The sequence below is a fragment of the Monodon monoceros genome, unplaced genomic scaffold (genome assembly GCF_005190385.1).
Source record: "Monodon monoceros isolate NGI ecotype Baffin Bay Population unplaced genomic scaffold, NGI_Narwhal_1 Super_Scaffold_11, whole genome shotgun sequence".
In the NCBI taxonomy this organism is placed as follows: Eukaryota; Metazoa; Chordata; class Mammalia; order Artiodactyla; family Monodontidae; genus Monodon; species Monodon monoceros.
Window position 1 is genome coordinate 34,656,214 of NW_021703767.1, and position 12,744 is coordinate 34,668,957.

Sequence of the window (12,744 nt, forward strand, 5' to 3'; positions counted from 1 at the left end):
TTAAAACTACAAATAATTGATCGGTAAAATTATATAAACTGGGGCTATATATGAGCTATAATTGACATTACCATTATTTAGATATTGAGCCTGCTATAGTAACCAAATAAAATTACTCTGTCTCTTGAAAATTTTTAAATTTCGTTTAATTTTTTCTAGATATTAAAGTTCATACATTTTGGAGGTCTCCATCTTTGTTTCATAATCTACTTCATAATTTTCAATTAAACAAACAACCTGACACAAGCCATGTGCATATAAAGTTATCATAAAAAGTTGTCACATCCTGGTGATGTCCTTTACATCTACAACGTTCAGGGATTGAGGGAAGTGAAAAAGAGATTAAGTGACTAGATTAAGCCCCCTAAGCTCTTTGGATACTGGACACTATCCAAAAGAAGAGAAAGAAAAGGCAATATCCTTGCTAGTAGCTTGATGAAGAAAAGAAACAAATCAGTTGAACTTCAAAAGCAATAACCTATTGATGAAAAAAAAAATAACCTATTGATGAATTTTCACTGGCTCCCATTATTTTTGCTTTGTATAAAATTTCTTATTTTAAAACATGCCATCACAATTCAGGTTTTTTTTTTTCTTTAATAAGAAATTTTCCAAGGTTAAATCCTATAACAACAGCTTGATTAGGAAGAGTTAAAGGATTTCACTAACAAAAACGAAGCCACTAATTAAAGAAAAAAAACTTTCCTTACAAGAAAAGATTAAGTATACTAGCTATGAAAAATAAATTTGTAACATGACAAAAAGTATCATACCAAATTATATCAAACTTTTGTATAAAGGACACTAATGTACGGAATAAAAAGAGATTAATTTTGAGGTATAGTACTCATGGCTACTTTACTCCTGATTTAACAACAATTAGAATTACAGAGATATAAACATCCACTTCTGTAATACTTACACAAGGGAGAGAAAAAACTGCAGAATATTGCCAAAAAGAAATAAATGAAGATCAGTAGCTGCTTCTTCTAAAAGCAGGTCCTTATTTAGAATGATTTAGAGAGACAGATGCTCCTGTACTTATAAAAAGCAGTATTACTCCCATAGGGTTCCATCCCAGTTCCCCAACCTTCTAGTCTAGTTAAGAAGTATTAAAACTATAATATTTTTCTGTTTCTGTCTTTTGACTGAGGAAAATCTTTAACGAAATAAAGAAACAACGAAGTAGAACTGATAAAGTGTTTGCTTCATTTCAAGTACATTACCTGAACAAAAACCTTATAAAGTGAGGTCACTACAAAAAGACAAAATCCAAAGGGATTATGTGAGATTTAGGATGCAGGCATTGAAAATGATATCCCTGAGCAAGTGAGAATAACTACTCCTAAGTGAAAAGAATAGGAACAATGCTGAAATGTTGTAATCAGGTAAAGATTGATTAGGTGTCTTAGATGAGAAAACAGATGAATTACACATGATATAAAAATATAGGATTTAAACTTCCAAGATATTGGAAGATCAATATAGTAATAAAAGAAAAAAGCTATGAAAAGGGGGAAAAAGCAGTGAGTTTTCATTACTGAACAAGTGTGCTTCAAAGAGACTCATCCATGTGCAGTGAAGGCTAGAATTCTATTAAGTAAATAGAGTTATGATCTGGTATAACACCAACAAAAAAAATCTTAAAAAGTATTTTTAGAAGCGCTAGATGGGAGAGGTACTATCATAAGATGAGTTAAAACTCTCTTTAAAATATTTCATTAGGTATAATTATAAAAGTCTGTATGGTAATAAATTGAATCATTTGAAAAAAAGAATATGATTCTTAAGCAATCACTCTAAGTGCCATTGCAATGAAGTAAAATATAAAATGTGAGGGCTGGGGGAGAAATAATTTACCCCTTAAGGGAAATCTAGAGAAATTCCAGGAACTAGATACAGAATATGTAATTCTAAAAAATCATAAGATCTTTTGCAAAAACATGTAATTATATATTTAATATACATTGAGATTATCTCTAAGAATATAATTAACAACTATTAAATAAAGAAAACAGTTAATAATGAAAAGAATTCAGAGTTACACTTAAATATTCTTTATAAGTTAAGGTTTCATAATACAGAGTGCAACACTATCACTCTTTTCTTCCACAAACGTCACATATTTCTCCAGGTGCAGGTGGTATTAGGGGAAGAACTACAAATAGGTATGTATGAATTAGGAAACACATAGTATACACATCATATGAGAAACTGATTAGGCAGACAGTATAATGGGAAATAGAACATGACTACATGTGAGATATGAAACTCAACATATGCATTTGGATAATTTCTTGTTAACTGATAGACAGTGACGATGGGAAGAAGTAGGGGTAAATAATAGGAGTCTTCACAATAGAGCTATTTACTTTAAACCTTCACAGCTGAAGTGTATTTAAATTATTAAACATAGATATTTCCATCTTACGTAGATAGCGAAGGCACAGAACAGCAAATGAACTTGGTGATCTCCGAGTGTGACAAGCTCTCTGGAGAAGCAGGGAAACTTCTCTGACAGTGCAGTCAATAAAGCACACAGGTAAGGGAATTACCCACCTGACTTCTGCATAAGGCTCAGAGAATAACCATGTGCTGAGGTACAGTGACCTATGGTTCACTGCTTTCAAATATGTACATATATATTTCATAAAATAAATATTATATATAATATATATGTGTATGTATATATGTTACACACACACACACATATATATATATATATATATCCATGAGACTTTTTTTTTTTTCCCAATCGGGGGCATACTGAGTCACTTGGGGAAATTTATAGCTTATTGGCATATTTGAAAGATGTTAAGATGAACAGACTGAAGAGTGAAAAAACAGAAAACAAACCTTAAATTGAAGAGGGTTAAAATTCATATTGACATTTAACACACACTTAACTGTGCTACTCAATAAAAGAATTCAGCTTAAATGTAAATATTTAAATCATAAAAGATTATATAGTATGTACTTTATCACAAGTAAAAGGTCCTGTAGGCATACCATTATTCATTATTATTTGAATTCATTATTATTACTTGGCCAAAGTGCAAATACTTCTATTAAATATAACCAAAAATAATACCCATCTAACAGTCACAAAATGTAATTTTCTTCCTTTTTCTGGCACAGCATTAAAAGATCAAATACTAAACAAAAGCTCTCTTTTAAAAAAAATTAATGCCTGCATAATTTAGAAGAAAAAAGCATGAAATACTTTTATTAAAAAACATACTCCTAAAGAAAAATGAAAGTGTTCAATTCTCCAGATTTTATAATCATATTTAAAATCTACTATGCCCACACTGAAGGACAAAGGAAGACTGTAAAATAAATGCAAGATATTTCACAGTACATGGATGTAAGAAAAAGAGAGTCTGCCAATACATTTAAAGTACTTCTAGAATCAATGTTCACATAAAGGGTGCAATATTTATGGACAGTCTAATCTTCTAGCTACCTGTGATTCACTTCAATAAGCACTAAAACAGAAAGAGAAAAAGAATACGTTTTATAGTTATCTTTCTAAAATGTATTATACATTCCCTTGTGACCTTAACAGAGGGAATTAAACACTTGTAGAAACTGATTTGTATACGCTGAACTGTGACATGGTTGGAATATGAACATTTCCCCCTGAATTCAGTAAAGAGAATATTAGACTTTTATATGTGTCTTTGACAGCAGTTTTCAACTCTGGATGTGCAATGAGAACCACCTGAGGAATATTTTAAAATAAAGATGCCCGAGTCCTATTTCTATCCACTATCACCACCCTACCTGTCACCCTTGATTCTGATTCTGTGAGCTGCAGTCTAGTAGCTTAGGAGATAAAAGCTAGACCTGAGAAAGCAAAAGACAAAGTAGCTACAGGGACCAGTGCTCCAATAATAAAGAATAGATTTTTATTTTTTAAAAGTTATCATGCAGGAAAGAAAACTAACATTAAAGTTACAGGGACTGTATTTTCTAAACCTTGATAATAATAAACACCTTTGCAAAAGACAAGGCATATTTTGCAATAAAATTTATCTCAATCTCTACTTTGAATTTTTATTTTATTTCTTATACAGTAATAATTTATAATTTGCTTTCATTCTTCCTAGTCTAATCTCCCTAATTATTCTCAAACAATCATTCTGTAAACTTTCAATCATGAAAGGCAACCAAGCTAGCTCAAAATTTATTCATTTGTGGTCCTGAGTACACCCGTGAATGTCCTCACTGATTTACTTATCAAAAATTTTCCCCTGCACTTAAGAAGGCCTCATAAAACAGTATGGTGAATCTATTCAAGTTTCTGATCTTACCCTATAGTTTAACCCATCATTTAAAATATTTCACAATTTCTATACTATGTATCACATAAATCATTTTGCAAAACAATATTTATCATGGCTACTTTAAATGCCATTACTAAAATCGGATGATTGTCTTTTCAATACTATGTTCTTAGGAATTCCATTTATGATCTTTATTGCAAAGTTGTAGATGATATTGGCTCTTCAGTCAGTCAAACCACTTTCTGGCATTTCTTCCTATTATAGAAAGGATGGAAAGTTTAAAGTCAGTTTTCACACTCCCTTGCAGCTAGGTTGCTGCATCTAGTAGAGGCACCCATGCAAGATCTGGAAGAAAGAAACTAGTACTTCAGTTAAATCATATGGAGATCAATCTTTTTTGCCTAAGAACCCTGAATAATGCTTAATCTAACAAAATGGCATTATCTCCATAGGCATGAGCAGTAGAAAACTCAAAAGATGATTGACATGCCACAATTAATCAGTTCACATGCTCAATTTCCATTTGTACTTCCCTATATATAATTACATATACATTCAGAATCAGTTTTTTCATGAGAAATAATCACAAAAAAAGTGTTTACCTGGGGAAAATTCTTTTCATTCTACATTTGGTTTCAAACTAAAATTTTAAATTTTATAAGCAGAGTTGATATGATTATCATGCAAAAAGAAACAGATGTTGGCAATACATAGGAATCCTCAGAGGAAATAAAGAAAATGTTGGGGGTGGGTGGAGGATAATTTGAAACTAAACTGGCATTTGAAGCAGTACTCATCATAAAAAATACGAGAAAGATGCTTTGCCCTAAAGTAGGACATCATTTGAAAAGAACACACCAAATTTGGATTATGAGATATTGCAGAGGCAAAGTAAGTTTGAAAAATGAAGTGGAAAAGCAGGCTCATATAAGGAAAAGTTGGAGGTAGAACCTGGAAAGTGGAGGCCTAAAGAATTGGAGGAGAATGGACCAGATTTCAAGATTAGATGGGTGAAAATAGAAAACTCCTAAGATGTGTCTAAAAAGTACCAGCACTATGAAAACAAATAGTTATAGGTATGCCCAAACCTGGGCCTAAAATGACAAAAAAAAAAAAAAAAAAAAAGCTTTGAAAAGAAAAAGAAAGCACCTACAGGATTAATTCTTCAGATGTTAGAATTACTTTTGATAGAATTATTAATTTAAAAATGAGTTCATGTCTCAGGAACAAAGGGAAAGGATTGATGCTCAGCTGAGAAACAACTGTTTATGACACAGCTTATCATTGCTCTAAGAAAAGACCATGCCTACAGAATAGCTTATAACTGCTTTAATCATCAACCAAATACTTATTAAAGTTTGGGATTGACATGTACACACTTCTATATTTAAAATAGATAACCAACAAGGACCTACTGTAGAGCACAAGGAACTTTGCTCAGTACTCTGTAATAACCTAAATGGGAAAAGAATTTGAAAAAGAATAGATACAGGCATACATAATACTGAATCACTTTGCTGCACAACTGAAACTAGCACAACATTGTTAATCAACTACACTCCAATATAAAATGAGAAATTTTTTTAGAAGTACCCACAGTAAAATTACCTATTTGTTTCAAGATTTACAAGTGAGTAAGGTGTACTTTCATGTTTAACTTACAGATTCATTTGAAAGAATGATGAAAATATTTGCATGAACAGAGGTTTGCAAAAATCACCCACTAATTAGCAGTGCAAGACATCATGGATTATTATTTCATTATTATCATCTCTTCAAACCTCTCAACATAACTGTTGAGAGTCACATAAATGTGACTTCTTAAGTTAATGAAATAGAATTAATTGGCCATAATAAACTAACAATATTTAGCATAATGACAGAGAAAATCCAGTTTAATATAAATATGCATATGTCAATGACATTGTTACTTCCAAAGGCAACAAAAGCCATTACCTGTATATTCTTCAATTCATACTATTTCATTAAATTCTGATTTGTATATGAAATAAAGCCTATTCTGAGAGTTAAATTCAGAGGCAGTTCACAACCATGTTTCATAATAGTAATATATATATTTATATATACACACATATATGAACATGTATTGTTGTATGAGCTCCATTTAGATTCCACAGGCTGAAGTAGTATTTTCAACCTCTTAGGAAAGCTGATTAAATAATTAAGTTCTAAAAGTAATTTATGAAAATTAAACAAACAAATGAAAACTATCAAATTGATGTTAGACATGAGACTTTTTAAAGTAAAAGAACCTATTTTGACTCTTGCAAACCTTTTTTTAAATAACATTTATATAGTCATCTTGGGATATGGTAATGATTAACTGAAAATCTTTAAATCCAAAGTACTTCTTCAGAGTCTGTAGACAAAGTTACAAAGAATTACACAATGAAATCTAAGACCATGTCCAGCAAGATACTGAACACCACTGAACAATCTACAGGTAAATTTAGAGCATTTTTAAGGCTCAGCTGCAAACAGCAAAAGGGTAGAAAACAAAAATGCTATTCTAAACAATGGTAGTAAAGGCAGAACCCTGATCTTAATATCTCAAGAAAGCACAAAATTATTATAAAATTACTTTCATTATAAAAAGAAACAGATTTGTGTGATATCCATTAAGTACATTAATATGATTTTACTTCTTTTTATAATAGTTATGCCAAGGTAGAATGCTTAGAGTAAATATCAATTTCTAGCTTATGTATATATCAGTCTATATGAGTATGGAGTTTATTTAAGTAAGTCAAACAATAATGTACTTTTTGAGATTTGCATGATATATTGAGTGGGGGAAAAAAAGGAAATTGAGAACCAGCAGGCATAGAATAATCACATTTTTATGATTTTTTCTTAAATAGCATATAAATACAGAGAGGCAGAGAGATAAGGAGAAAGACAGTCTATCAATGCCTAGAAACAGATCAGGAAGAATACTCACAAAAACTAAAACAGTGGATGGTAGGAGGGAGAGCTAGGCTGTTATTTTGAGAAATGCTACTTTGCTGTTTTCTTTCCATATTTCTTAATTGTTTTAAGTCCTGTTTTTTTAAAATACATTATAAATCATGTTTAATAATTACAAAAAAAGTAAAAATAACTCTTCTTTAAATAAAAATGAAAGCATTTCAAATATCAAAATAAAGTTTTCCTGGGTTGCAACTCACATCATACGACCTGTACTGAGTTCTTAAGCCTCAACAAATATATATGTGCATATGTATATGGAAGTTTAATGCTTTTATTAATGTTCTAAAATCCCAAAGGAAAACCACTCCAAAGAAAAATGTTCTTTTTACATTTATATGCTCAAGAAATTATGTAAACTGAAAATCTGTAAAGAATAATTTATCTTAATCAAAATGCCATGCCTCGGCTTTCCAAAAGAGGGAGCTATAACTCCACTGCCACAAATGTATCAGTTGGATACATAAGTCATATATTCAAACACAATTTATTGAGTTACTGACATAAAATAATTTTAAGAAAAATAACTTAAATTATGTGTTTATTTTAGCCTTATGATTTTAATTGCCTAAAGAGCACAGTAAAATCTATGAAAAATATCATGATCCACAATAATAAAATGGAAGATGCTCCAACTCTTTTATGGATCTCTCAACTGGAGAATAAAAATATGACAGAAGTCTCACAATGTTTAGATTTTGAAAAAAAACATAGATTCAGAGACCACAGATGTTATGGTTACTAAAAACTGTGGTTCTGATTATTATATGAAAATAAGATTTAGTATTGTTCAAAAAAAAAACTAAAGACAGAATGCTACCCATTTCCTGCAGTGATTATTAAAAATATGAATATAAAATACTGTACCTGGGAGCTTCCTATTGAAAACAATGTTTACAAAACTGACTTTATAAGTTAAATCAAATCTTTAAAAATGCATTGCATCTTTTGGAAAAAAATAAGAATATAATCTAGTTTCTAAATTAAGAAAGAGAAAATTAATCAATGGACTAAAAAGCTCAAAGCAAAAGAAATATTTGTGCTGTATTATGACCAAAGAAAATACACGAATGACAAAAGGGGAGACATCAGCATCGAATCCAAGAAATGAATTCAACTTGATAAAGCAATGGTATCACTCTCTGGACAAGTATATTGTAAAAAGAATGCAAAACTGCTCTAGGTTAAATACATAAACATATACATTTAAATATAAAATGCAAGCAAGCAAAAACAGTTGAAAACATGGCAACTATTTATTCAGGATTCTATTTACCATGTTTATTTTATCTACTCTCTGTGTAATTACATTTAAAAATAGATGGTTTGTTTCTATTAATCAGCATGTGGCCAAATCACCAAGTTTCCACACATTTAAAATAAAGTTTGATTGAGCTGATTAACTACAGTTCTCCCAACTTCAACATAAGTCAATATATCGCAGAGGATAAAATAGAAGGTAAACTTCACAGTTTGATTATTGTTTCAGTCATTTATGACATCGAACAAGATACTTAATCTAGCCAACATCCACTTTCTTCAGCTAAAACTGGGAATAATGATAGTATCTATACCTCACAGGACTGTTAAGCAAGGGTTAAAATAGAACAAGCTGTTAAGCAAATAAAACGCTTAAAATAGTACCTTTAATATACTGAACACTCAAAATAATAATTTTTTAATTCAAACTGAAATGCTCTAAAAATTTAAACTCATAAAAGGACAATAGTATCCCTGGAAGACTACTCATAGTCATGAAAAATACTGCAAATAAAAACATCTCTCTTGATAATGTTTTCTTATTTATACCTTAAGCAAGTAACAGATCATTTATTTTGCAACAAGCATTAAGGAGCTGGTATTTTGTAGACTCAGACCTTACTAACATGAAGAGATGCATAATCTTGGGCAAGCTATAACTTCCTTAAAATTTAATTTTCTGAACTAAAACAAGAATATTGGACAAGGATGATCTAGAAGTTTCCTTCTTGCTTGCAAACTCAAGGATGCTCATTTTGAAAACAACATTGTGTGTATGGGTACATACGTTTACACATATGTACAAATAGAGACACAGAGAGAACAGGATAACAGAGAATAATAAAAAAAACAGCATACGTTAAGTTCTGAGGCTATGTGAAAATTGATGTTCAATCATAATGTTATTTCAACAAGGAAGGAACTTCTAAGCCATTTTGAAGAAGGAAATGGATTTGGAAAGGCAGAATACAGAAAATGGGACATTCTAGGAAGTGAATGGAATAAAGTAGATATCCAGAGGTGGAAAAAACAAATTCAAGGAGAGTAACAAAACCCGATTCTGGAGGATTACATGAACCTCCAAATAAAAAACAGGCACACTGAAGAGAAGAAAGTTTAAAACAACAACAATTATTCGATTAATAAAGAAAATAGAAACGCCACACTGAGGAGTTTAGGATTAACAGCTAAAAAAGTGCCAAGTACAAGATAAAAATAATAATGATTTACATCATTAGATCATTTTCATCCTTTAAACGTATCTTCATGAAGTCATTAGTTGTGACATATAAAATATATATGTATATATATATATTGAACAAGTAAACTGAGGAACCAAGAGAGAAAATCAGTGAACTAATTACTAATGGTTAAACTATAACCCAAAACACCTGACCCTTGGCCCAATGCTATTTCTATGAGGCCAGTGAATTCCAAATTCACCCACCAAATCATCAGGAGCTGTTTAAAAGCACAGAGCCCTATTTCTGTGATGGCGATACAAAGCTATCTTTGAAAACTACTGTCTTGTGTGGTGGAAATGCCACAGGAGTAATTTAGACAAAAGGCAACACAGGTCTGAGCTACCAATGAAAATAATAATATTCAAGAAATCCTACAGAGGTAGACTCAGCTAAATTTCTCAACTGAATGTGAATGTAATAGAGACAAAAGTAAAAAACTATAAATTTACAGGAGACCAGAGGATGGCAGATGCTTTGAGAGTGGTAAATAAGCTGGAAGTTTACACTGGTTTGCAAATGAGAAAATAAGCTTCGATTCCTCATATTAAATGTCAGTTGTACACTCGAATCTTGTCAGATTTTGAGATTCACACATATAACTGAAAGATATATGTATTTTTTTGCAATATGTTCAGAGATTTTTTTATGTTAAAATTAAACAACTTAAAAACTACATATGATATCTGAGTGTATATATATGAATATATTTTACGTTTATATGAAGGTCTACCTTCCCTCATCCCCCAAGCCCAAGCCCAAGCCCACAAGAACACAGGCACTGTTGAAATGCAGAGCTAAAAGTTAAACTATATTGATTTCATCATTTATTTTTCTAGGAAAATAAAAATCTTATTTTAAACTATTTAGGCCAGTAAAACTACCAATGTCCTTAATTTCAAATATTTGTTACCTTCAAAGTTTAGTGTAATTTAAATTATTGTCCTTCAAGTAAGTCTAGTAGAAGCTCTCTCTTCATAAATAAGGAAGGATCATTTATAAACAATATAAAACACTTAGTCTAAGAAAAGCAAATATTTGCTTGGTAGTATACAATTTATGAATGTGAATTACCCTGTAATAAGGCTAAAACATATTAAGGGTATGGATCCTTTTGCAAAGGAATCTCTCTTTCAGAATACATTCCCATTACCCATTAGCCTAAGAAATCTGTTTTATCTGTATATTACTTATAAATTATGATAAATTAAAATATGTTTTAGGAAAATTTCAGTGTAGTGTGTTTGAGCAATTACATGAAACACAAAATAAGTGTACTAAGTGGTAAGTCTATATATGGTTGACAAACTTCAAGAGTTATAAGCAGAAACAGCCAAATTTGTTCCTGTGACTTGCTGGAGTTCACTGAAAAGACTATGGGAATTGTGTTCACCAAAATATGAAAGACTCACTTGGTTAACGGATGGACAAAAACGTGTAAAATATGAGAACAGTATCTAAGTTCATTCCGGTGCTCACAGTTTAATATGTTTCCTATGATATATGTTTTTCACATTGATTAGATCTTATTGATTATTCACAGATAGTCCTTGTATTTGATTAGTCTCAAAACAACTAGCTTTTCTTATTTCCAACAGTTCCTTTCTTCATTAAGGATTCTCTATCCATCTTCACTGTGGTAGTTTCATTTTGGCTGACAATCTCCTTGATCTCTCTCATAACATTTCATTAAGATTTCTTTTAATGTTGTACAGAGATTTTATACATAGTTCCAAGATTCTTAAAATGTTAACTTTGAGTTAAGAAAATGAATGTTCAAAAGCACATAAAATTCTTTACATAAATAAGTGCTGGGCAAAGCACACACTTTCTATAAACACTCTAGTGAATTTTCAGACATTGGTGGAGTAATCCCATGAACACACCAGCTGAATCTCAGGAAACAGAGCATTTTGTAGAGAGGGAGATAATGCTGATTTACAGACTCATCAGATACTGGCTTATTATGCAAATTTATAAAATATTTGGCCTGTGCTCACGAAGTCTACAAAGATGTGAGAATTAAAGGCTAAATAAACATGGCCTTTGCACATATGCATGGAAAAGAAAATAGTTGAGATTACAGAGCATTAACTAAGTACCAGGCATTGTTGTGAGTGCTTTTACCCTCCCATCAATTCTAGGGGGTAAGTATGATTATTATTCCCAGTTTAGAAGAAGCTACTGAGGTAAGAGAATGATTAGCCAAAGTTCACACCATTAGCAGGTGTTGGAAACAGCAAGTGAACACAGGTAGTCTGGTTGGAGTCCATGTTTGTATTTATTATGCTATTATCACCAGTCAAGGGAACATGGAGATACATATCCTCTGAAATATAAGTAGTATCGGCACCAACATAATGTCAAAGCCATCTAATAGGCAGAGTGCACAGAAGTAACGTTACGTGGTATCAAGTACATATTAGATATTCAAGTGAGACATGGTACTGCACTGAATAGTGTTATTGGGTAGTACACTCAAAGGAGGTTTGTTCTATCAGATGTATTATGAGAGAACAAAAATTTAAATAACGAAATATGTACTGTGAGAGAATAAAAACAATCATTATATTTCTTATTTATTGTAAATATGAAAAATCAGAAAGTTGAAATCTATTTGAGTACTCTTTCTTTGAAATTTTTTGAAATGTATTAGATTTTTTTTTTTTTAATACAGACTGGGGGATAGTCAAAAGGCTCAGCTATGTAACTTACTCAAAGCCATAAATGGCATATAATGAACTTATACATTCCAAAGTCTTTTTTATCCAACTCACTATACAAAATAATTTTTCATGACACCCAGCTAACAAGTTAGTAGATGGACTCTAAAATTTGTAAACATTTACAATAGCCAAGACATGGAAGCAACCTAAATGTCCATTGACAGAGGAGTATGTAAAGAAGATGTGGTACATATATACAATAGAATATTACTTAGCCATAAAAAAGAATGAAATAATGCC

The 12,744-nt window shown here is 31.1% G+C and overlaps 1 protein-coding gene across 1 annotated transcript in view; it reads right to left on the reverse strand.

Moving 5' to 3' along the window:
- The window catches only part of GBE1 (1,4-alpha-glucan branching enzyme 1), a 297,920-nt gene that overhangs the window by 159,069 nt on the left and 126,107 nt on the right, over positions 1-12,744 (reverse strand). The gene's annotated exons all lie outside the window — the stretch shown is intronic.